Raw genomic sequence first — 9,181 nt, 5'->3', positions numbered from 1 at the left:
TGATATCAGCTCACAATGACTCCTAGTGCGCGGAGAGAGTACTGTCAGGCGATGACGGGTAATGTCAGAGTGAAAATAAAAACCATCACCTGTTCCATTGATGTCCACTGAGTTTTCCTTGCCCTCCCAGGTGTTGGCTCGGACCACCCTGCTATATGACATCACCACAGTGAACTCAGGCAGAATCATCATGGGTAGCTGTCTTTGTTAGTTTTGTTATTAACTTGACACACCTGGGCAGACAGGCCTTCTGCTGAAGAATTGTTCTGATGAGGCTTTGGAATGTCTGTGGGAGACTGTCCTGACCGAGGATTGATGTGTGAAGGCCCAGCCCGCTGTGAGTAGTGACATTCACGGGCAGGGAGGCCTGGGCTGTATAAGAAGGGCAAGCTGAACATGAGTCTGGGAGCAAGACAGTCAGTAAAGCAAAATTCTTCCGTGGTTTCTACTTCCGTTCCTGCCTCCAGGTTCCTGCCCTGACTTCTCCGGGTTATGACTGTACCAAGTTGTTTTTGGTCATGGCATTTATCAGAGCAACAGAAAGAAGACCAGGACAGCATTTATGACCTTGGCTCCATCTAAAGTATCTGCAGGTTTTGTGATTTTTGTTTATTGTTGGGGTACTTTATAGAGCTGACGGAGTATTGTGATATCTGTGAGTTATGCAGCTATTAAATTCGGAGCGTTTTGTTATTCTTATGGAAAAAAGATAATTTAATCTGTAAATCACTTTATGCAGGTTAGTTTATGCGTTTGCCGAATGAACAAATTGTCCGGTGCGTACTGAACAATTCAAAAATTAAACCAGAACACAACAATAAATAAGAGTGTATCTCTGCTACCTTGTAAATGGCTGTAGTAGGTTTCCGCACCATGGGCGGCCGGACCTCATTCTTAAAGCTATTAACTGTGGTTCAGTTTCCTATTGCTTTTAGCAAGAGAGGTGAGTTACTGGAGGTTTTATGTATTTGATGGGGTAGACACACACACATGCGTGTTGGCAGGCATGTTTGTATGTTGTCTGTTGAAGCAATGCCCTAGACACACTGTTTCCAACATGTGCATTTTCCATATTTAAAATGCTGCTTCCTGGTCGCAAGAGACACGTTATTGTTTCCACACAGAGTATAGACAGCACGGTTGTCATAACTGTTGCCCAAATTTGCTCTCACCTCCACCCAAAAGAATTGTCTCCATTCAGATGAAAAGCTTTGGAAGAGGAAATTAGTCAGTGATCTTTTGATGGTCACTGTAGTTTAACTAGTACTTGTGGTATCTATTGTTCCAAGAGGTATCACAATGAAGAATTAAAAATATAGTCGAGATACAAATGGAAAGGGGGAAAAAAAACGGTTGTGAGATGTTACTCTGTAAGGATTACACTGATTGATGCTACTGAATTGCTCGTTAGGGTTTCAGCACTATTTGGAAAGCTGTCAATGTCATCTCATATTTAAACTATTAAGTGCATATTTAAACTGCACAGAGTGCTTGCATTCATTTCATGGCTAATCAATCCAGGCTGGAATCGTTTGCCAAACAGTAATGGGATTTTCTCTAACAGTCAGATACTTAAGTCACTAGACACCAAATTATAAGATAAAAAAAATCAGTTCAGCATCCCAGGTAATTATAGGCTTAAAACAATATTGTGTTGAGTTCTGGCACACAATTCCTAACAGCAGATGTCTTTGTTTGGGGCCATTTTGATTATCTTGGTAACTCCAGCATGATAAACTAATGATGCAAATTATTTTTGCATTTAGATTTTACATTGTAGATTCAGCCATTGGCTTCTAACATTACATATTATCCGTTTCAGCCAGCTCCTAAGTGAGAATGGTAACAGTGAGAAGGGAGAGTAGGTGACATTCTACAGCTATTGGGAAAGTCTCCTAACTCATGGACTTGAAAGTCTCCTAAATCAGGCTTCTAAGTGAGCAACTGGCAAACGCTGTAGCCATTCGATGTGATGAAGGATGTTAAGCAGGAAGGTCAGTTCTTTTTTCAGAATGGATGAATTTAAGGTACCCAGTGAATGGATATATATATATATATATATATATATATATATATATATATATATATATATATTTTTTTTTTAAAAGCATCATTTGGTTGCCTTTTCCCTGCAGGTTGCCCCTATTGCTCAAGACACCGTGTGTTTCAACCCAGAGTCTCCTGAGCTGGAACTGACCTGAATTCTTTCTCCCCGAGAACTAGGTTTCATGGTACCAGAAAACACCATGCAAGCATTCAGAGGAGATGAGCAATGAAAATCTACCCAGGCAGGATTCATAGACGCCTGTGGATCCCAACAGTGGCCAGAGCAGCACTGTAACTCTATGGGTAGTGGCGCACACACTGTGTGTAACCAATAGCCCTCTGATTAGACTAAACACTAAGACTTGCTCAACAAGAGGGAAAACATATACCTGGTATTAGGGAACTACCCAGGGCTAGTGAAGTTACGGGTCTTCAAGGAGAATCTGCAGCCACCACTTTACTAAACTAGCATAATCCCTAAGTAGACTCTAAATGTTCGCCCTTTCACTCACAGAGAGGTGCAATCCTCACCCTTCACTGAGAAAACTTCTCTTTTCTATAGACAGAGACCATTACAGAAAACCACAACCAATCAAAGTACAGTATTTTAGACCCCAGTCTCAGTGGATACATCTGAAAATCAACTCCTGCACCTAAGGTGAAGGGAGCATTGTGGAAGAGGGGGAGCAAAGACAGAAAGGGCCAGAGGATCAAGGAATATGCTGTGAGATTTTCCTAGTAACATCAGAAACTACCTCCATGAAGTCTCATGAACATGACTGCCCAAAGAGGAACTGAAAAAAGACAATAGACATGCTACAGTAGAAGGGGGAAAGCCAAGAAGAGGCATGGACAACAGAAAAGGAAAAAAAGAGGTCATAAATTTGAAGGAGTAACAAGGGGCATGTGGGAATGTTTGCAGGGAGGACAAGGAAAGAGGGAATGGTGTAAATATATTATAATCTGAAAAAAAATATTAAAAATCACCAATCCTTTCCAAACTAAGAAAAGGTCTGTCCTGAAGACAGAGACTGAAGCCCTTTTCCTTCAGAGGAAGTAAAGTTCCAGGAATGCCCAGACAACGAAGAAGCTGGGGAAGGCTAGCATGCCAGAGAAAGGGGAAGCAGAGAGGAGTCATGCAGGTAGCCACAGTAAAAAGCCAGACTGTGGGAGGAAAGCCACGGGGGACCATCACATGCAGGGACATGCTTTAGGTCAGCCATCCCCATAGATATTATGCCCAGCCAATATGTGTATATTAAACCATGAATTATATGTGTGTATTTTCAATCCATAGAGCAATTGCTAACACAACAGTTCATTAAAAATTTAGACATGAACAAAATTCATTTCCCCTCCCTAAGGTGCTTCTTTTCCCATTTTGTTAGGGACTTACAATGACGTTATCAGTGGATTCACATACGAGAATTTAGTCACAATAATCATATTGTCACTGCTTGTGAGGTCAAATAAATTTGTAAATTTAAACAGAGGTAAAATGATTTTTTTTCTTCCTTCTTCAGCTCCTTTTTGAGACAAGGTCTCAAACTTGCTATGTAGCTGAGACTGGATTTGAACTCCTGATTCTTTTGCCTCTATTTTCCAACTGCTGGAATTACAAGCATGTGCTACCATTCCCGACTCTATGGGTTTTTTTTTCCTTGACTTTTTTTTTTTTTTTTTTTTTTTACAATTTTGATTACTTAATGTGTATGCCATAGTACACATGTGGAGGTCAGAAGGCAACTTGTAGGATTCAGAAGGTTTCCGTCTGCATTGTGGGTCCTGGGGATCGAACTCAGGCTGCCAGCTTTGGCAGCAAGCACCCATATGCACTAAGCCATCTCAGCAGCCTTGTTTCTCCTTTTGAGTGAGAAAGAATATAAAACTACATCTTTCATTCAATAGGAGTTGTGAGTTTTTCATTTTACAACCAAGTGGATCATCATGTGGGTCCTCCTTTGGATACTATATTTAAGGAGGAGTTGTCAGCAGATTGAAACACCTTGAAGAGATTAAAACAAATCTTGTTTTAAGAATAGAAACAATTCTTCATCAGCTTTATCAGCTTGAAAGTCAGAGGAAGGTTCAACAGTAGGGGAAAGGCAGGAGGTGTTAAAGGTTTGGGCCAAAATGATAACAGGTTGCATTCACAGCTACACTCTGCAGCCAGTGTGCTAAGGACGTTCCCCCCGACGCTTAGACGTTGTGGCCACTCCCAGCCTAGATACAGAGTGAGCTTGTTCTAGGTCGCACAGCGAGAGAAGCAATTCTAGCGGAACTTGAGTTCAGGCTGGTCATCGCAAAGGTTGAGCGACGTGCACCGTGGGCCAGTGTGAAGTTGTCGGAGATGTGGAATGACATTAGATCCGAAGTGAGCATCAGTGATCTTCTAGAGCATAAGGCAGCTGTTAAAATGAGAACAGGGAGGAGGGAAAGTGGGTGCGTGGAGGGTTGAAGCGTCCTCCTTACTATCCTTATCCCATTAAAAAAATATTTTCATGATGTGTAAGACTAGAACATTCCCACTTGGAGAACGGGGTGGGCAGAAAGGGGTGTGCTTTGAAGTAATTGTGCAAGGGAGATGATAAAGCATAAGAAACTCACCCAGGGTGAGGGGCATCCATGGCAGCTAAGCCGGAAGCGGGAAGAGGAGACTGCCTCCTCCACTGCAGAGAGACAGTGTTAAGACTAAAGGCAGCCGCGGATGAGTATGGAGATCTGACATGGGGAGGAGGGAGGATGTGAAAACACCACGTGTCTGTTACTCATTTTCTCTATGGAGTAAGTCAGGCCATTGCCTAGAGAGTGTGAGGTGAGGAGGAGCTGGGGCGGAATTAATCCACGGGCATCTAGTGAAGGTTTAAGTAGCAGTTGTGGAAAATGTGAGCTGTAGCTCCCTTGGGATTCATGGCAGGCTATAAAATACTGAAGATTTCATACTGAATGGTGCTGAGTTCCCCCTCCATCACCACCGCCACCATTACCACCACAACCACCACCATCACCACCACCACCACTACCACCACCACCCATAATGAAGCCTGCCAGCCTGGACTGAAGAATGAAGTTTGTGGGCCGACATAATGTTGGGCTTTAGTACAAGTTAGGGAGGCAATAGTTCAAAGTCAAGGTGACGGGAATTTGAAGATTGAAGGAAGACGCAGAGACATGATAGATTAGAGAAAGCAGGGCTCAAAATGCTGGAAGTCTAAATGAAGTGCTTGGTCGGGCAAACAGAGGGGAGTAGGTCAGTGAGGAGGATGCAGGAGAGGAGGGAGATGAAGCCAGGCCCTTTAGCCTCCAGTTACCTCATTCTCCCGAGTACCATGTTGCCAGTCACAACCATTCTGGCAAGACTGGAAAGTTTTAAATTACGCATTTCTCCAGTTGCCTTGCCAGTAGAGTTTCAGTTTGGGATTCTCCAGGGAGGGGCACTGGGCAGGTGTAACTACGGTCAAACACATAGGCACCGGCAGCAGATTGGTGAGGAAACATGACTCAGATAGGTTGGTGCTGCCAAGAGCTGGCATCAGTAGTAGCTTTGTGGTAGAGTAGAGGGGCTCAGCTCTCCCTGGGACATGGGTAGTTAACCTCTGCTAACTACTTACCTATTACTAAGTAGGGTCATATATTATTAGAATGACTGGTTGTGTGTTAAGCGTTCATTGCTCTTGTTGTGAATGCCCCTTTGATGTTTCTGTACATGATTAAAACTGGCAAGGGTGGGTTGTTTGAGTTCATGCTGACCATCTCAGGATCTCGCCCTGTGTGGTTCTCACCCTGTCAATCATCCAGGTAGTCTCTTCTCAGCAGCTGGGTGGACCATCCTTGTAGCGGCCTGGTTGGTATGGACTCTTTACAATCACCCTGAGAACTCATCAGCAGCTGGAGAAGACCATGACACCTGGAACTGAAGACGCGCTCCAGTCATGACCACTTGTGACAGTCCCCAGCAGTCTTGGAAAGCAGCAATTTAAGCAAGACAGGTCACCGAAACAATAGTCTTTCACGTCTCGTGGGTTGGGCCGTGAGTCTCTGGCCTGTCAAGCATTCCTAGGCCTCTAGCACTCAATGGCAGGGTTGCCAACACTAGGATAATGAGCTTGGCCTTTCCCACTTAGGATTTCCACCTGGGTAGCACAGGCCTGAAATGACAAGTTTTTGAGTGGTTTCTGCAGCCCACACGTCTTTCATTTCTTAAATTCCAGGAGAAGCTCCCCTGACCTTTCTCCCTCTGTACTTTCCCAAAACGATGCAATCCTCCCATTTCCTATATCAAATCCCTTTTCATAGAGGGCTTTCGGTTTTACTGACATAACCACCGCAAACATTCTCCAAGCTCTTCCTCAAAGCTGGAATGTGGGCTTCCTGTGGCCACACTGGTATGAGTCAGGACGTACGCAAGCGAACATCAGAAAGTCCAGCTGACTTAAAATGCAAAGAAATTTACTGAAAGCCTTTCAGAAGGTTTGGAGAATTTCTGGAAGGGTAGGCAACCAGGCTCTGAGAATGAACCTCGTCAGGGAGTAGACACGACACAGGCAAAACCACACCATAGACCCGGGAAAGTGTGTTCAGCTGACACACCGAATCTGTGCCCCCGTGTCTATTCTTGACATGGCAGGGAATATGAACATAGGGCTCAGCTCTTATTGAGATAGGTATGTCTTATAGATGGAGAAAACTCGAAGAAAGGGGAAGAATAAACATCCATTTTATTTCCTTTGTGGTACCAAGGACTAAGCTCAGGCTCCTGTACTTGCTGTTCAAGCTTGTCTACCACTGAGTTGAATCCCCAAGCCATATAAACGTATTCTAATGCCGTGTGTGTGTGTGTGTGTGTGGGGGGTGGTTTCAGCCAAATGTTGTTCATTGCCTTCGTGTTCCTTTGTCCTTCAGGATTCAGCCTTGTCCTTGAAGCCCTGAAGTTGGAATTATTTGTTTTTCGCCCCAGGCTCCCATAACAATGTGCATCTTGTTTGGTCTTATTAAATTCTCGCTTGTTTGTACTGATATTTGCAGTTTAAAATATTAAAATGCTAACACATTTAAGGATGTACGAACACTAGCAGTCAGTTAATCTAATGGGCCCGAGCTCATCAACTCCCAGAAATCAGGGGACCTTCCCTACTCATGCCTATGCTTGCCATAGTATAATACCTGTTCGTGATAATATCTCACATGAGTTAAACTAAATCAAGGGACCCCTCTAGGATTTGCATGTCCTCATGCCCTTCTCCCTCACAGCCACCACCTCCACCCACAGCTCTTTGTAAATTAGCCACCCCTCCCGCCCTGGCTAGGATAAGATTTGACTCTTTCCCCGGCAACTGTCGGTTGCCTTTACCAATTCTTGCATACTGGTCTCAAATACAAATGTCCATTTGTCATAAGCAACCTTTCTTGTGCATCTTTCCTTCCGTCTATCTCCACACCCTAAGGCAACGTATATTTCATCTCAATTAACCACAGCAGTGGGTTTCAACACGATGTCTCTTGTGTTTTCATCATATTCGGCCACAGTAACCACGTCTCGTCTCTTCTTTGCTCCTACTTTCACTGTCCTTCTCCTTTCTAATCACTTCCTCTTTGTGATGGTCGCATTGTTAGCCTGTTCTCTTGGAGGCAGGCCTCTGGGTATACTTAGGTTTGTAGAATTGGCTGGAAGGCCAGAGAACCAGGCTCCGAGAATGAACCCCAACAGGCAGTAGTTATGACAGGCAAAATGGGTGGTTCTACTACCACCAAAGAAAATGTCTTTTCCTTCCAGCACCGTTAGTTGCGTTTTTACTCTCAGGGAGAAGTGGCCTCCCGATCCTCCTCCTCTCCTTGACAGAACGCCCACAGGCTCAACCTCGTGTAGGTCTTATGTGCTCATGGATGCTGAGAGTTCAAGAGCACACAGGCCATGCCATGCCTGAAGATGCCACTCTAAAACGCTCCATCACCTCTACTGTGTTCCTTGAGTCTTTCAGGGGTTGCTGCAGATCGCCCAGTTAGGGTTCAGCATTTAACAGTCACCTTAATTCTTAGCACTTGACCAGCTCTGGGTCTCCCAAAAACTGTTGGCCACTTAGAAAATGAGCCTCTCTTTCCACAGCAGCACTGATCTATATGGGCACAAAGCAATATTCAGAAGGCAAAGCTGGGAAGCGCATCATTCCCAGTTAGCAAAACAATAGCCCCGGATGTGACTTCCCTACCAGGGCATATGACTTCCCTAGCCATGGGCTTTTGGCCAGGTTTTCAGTGGCAGATATGAATTCTGTTCTGGGGGGTGGGGCTAAAATCCAACCAGGAAGTGGTTGTACCCGGATAGCAGCCATGCCGCTGTCGCACCAGGGTGCACATGTTGCGTGGAGAGCCGATAGTGTAATGCTCAGGGTCCACGGCCGGGGGTAACTGTTAATGGAAGTCTCCCCTGCGGCCTCAACAGCAGCTTCCAACACTACGGGGACTATCCAGCAGGCAGGAAGCACCCAACTCAGTTACGGCTTGATTTGTCTATGTCCAGTGGCCAAAATGTGAGAAGTCTTCAGCAGTAAGGTCTTACCACCCCCTGCTAGTGGGCAAACAGCACTGGCAGTAGCTTGCATTATTTGGTGCCTTCAGGGACCTTCCTGACCGGCACTTCTCTCCACATTTAAAAAAAAAATGCTAGTTTAAGAACAGACCATGTTGTCACCTCAGTCTGCCTCTCTATTTTCTTAAAGTCTGGCTTCTACTTTCCCACCTGTGCACAGCCTGACCCAGGCATGTCCCATTCGTGCATGACCCATGACTTCAGCTGCTAATAGTGAACCACCCTTTGCTACATCCTCCTTGGCATCCGAATCGTGTTTGACATAGTGGTTATGTGACCACTCTCCTCTCCTCTCTTATGAGTCTGCAGTACCTACCAATTTCTTTGTTGTCTTTCTTCCTCCTTGCCTTAGTGAACATTTATCAACTTCCAGACTCGTGTCTGTTGAAGGAAGTAGGTTTGATGTGGATGGAAAGGCAGGCAGAGTTTCTTCTCTCCCTTCTTGCTACCTCTCTCTTTTTCTGTTTTCTCTTCTCTTCTCTTCTCTTCTCTTCTCTTCTCTTCTCTTCTCTTCTCTTCTCTTCTCTTCTCTTCTCTTCCCTCCCCTCC

At 44.8% G+C, this 9,181-nt stretch overlaps 1 long non-coding RNA gene across 3 annotated transcripts in view; it reads right to left on the bottom strand.

Annotated features, from left to right (window-relative positions):
• Positions 1-3,767: 3,767 nt before the first annotated feature.
• The window catches only part of LOC129671544 (uncharacterized), a 14,295-nt gene continuing 8,881 nt past the window's right edge, over positions 3,768-9,181 (bottom strand). For 2 of the 3 annotated variants that reach the window (XR_008719358.1, XR_008719360.1), the window contains 2 exons: positions 5,829-5,959; positions 3,768-4,454 (listed from right to left, as the gene is read on the bottom strand). This is a non-coding gene — a long non-coding RNA (uncharacterized LOC129671544). Of the gene's footprint in view, positions 4,455-5,828; positions 6,195-9,181 lie in introns of all 3 variants that reach the window. The other variant, XR_008719359.1, reaches the window with a different exon arrangement.

Source organism: Psammomys obesus, unplaced genomic scaffold, assembly GCF_907164565.1.
Source record: "Psammomys obesus unplaced genomic scaffold, mPsaObe1.curated_primary_1811, whole genome shotgun sequence".
NCBI lineage: Eukaryota > Metazoa > Chordata > Mammalia > Rodentia > Muridae > Psammomys > Psammomys obesus.
The sequence above is the reverse complement of the archived record's forward strand: the minus strand, read 5'-3'. Positions and strand labels throughout refer to the sequence as shown.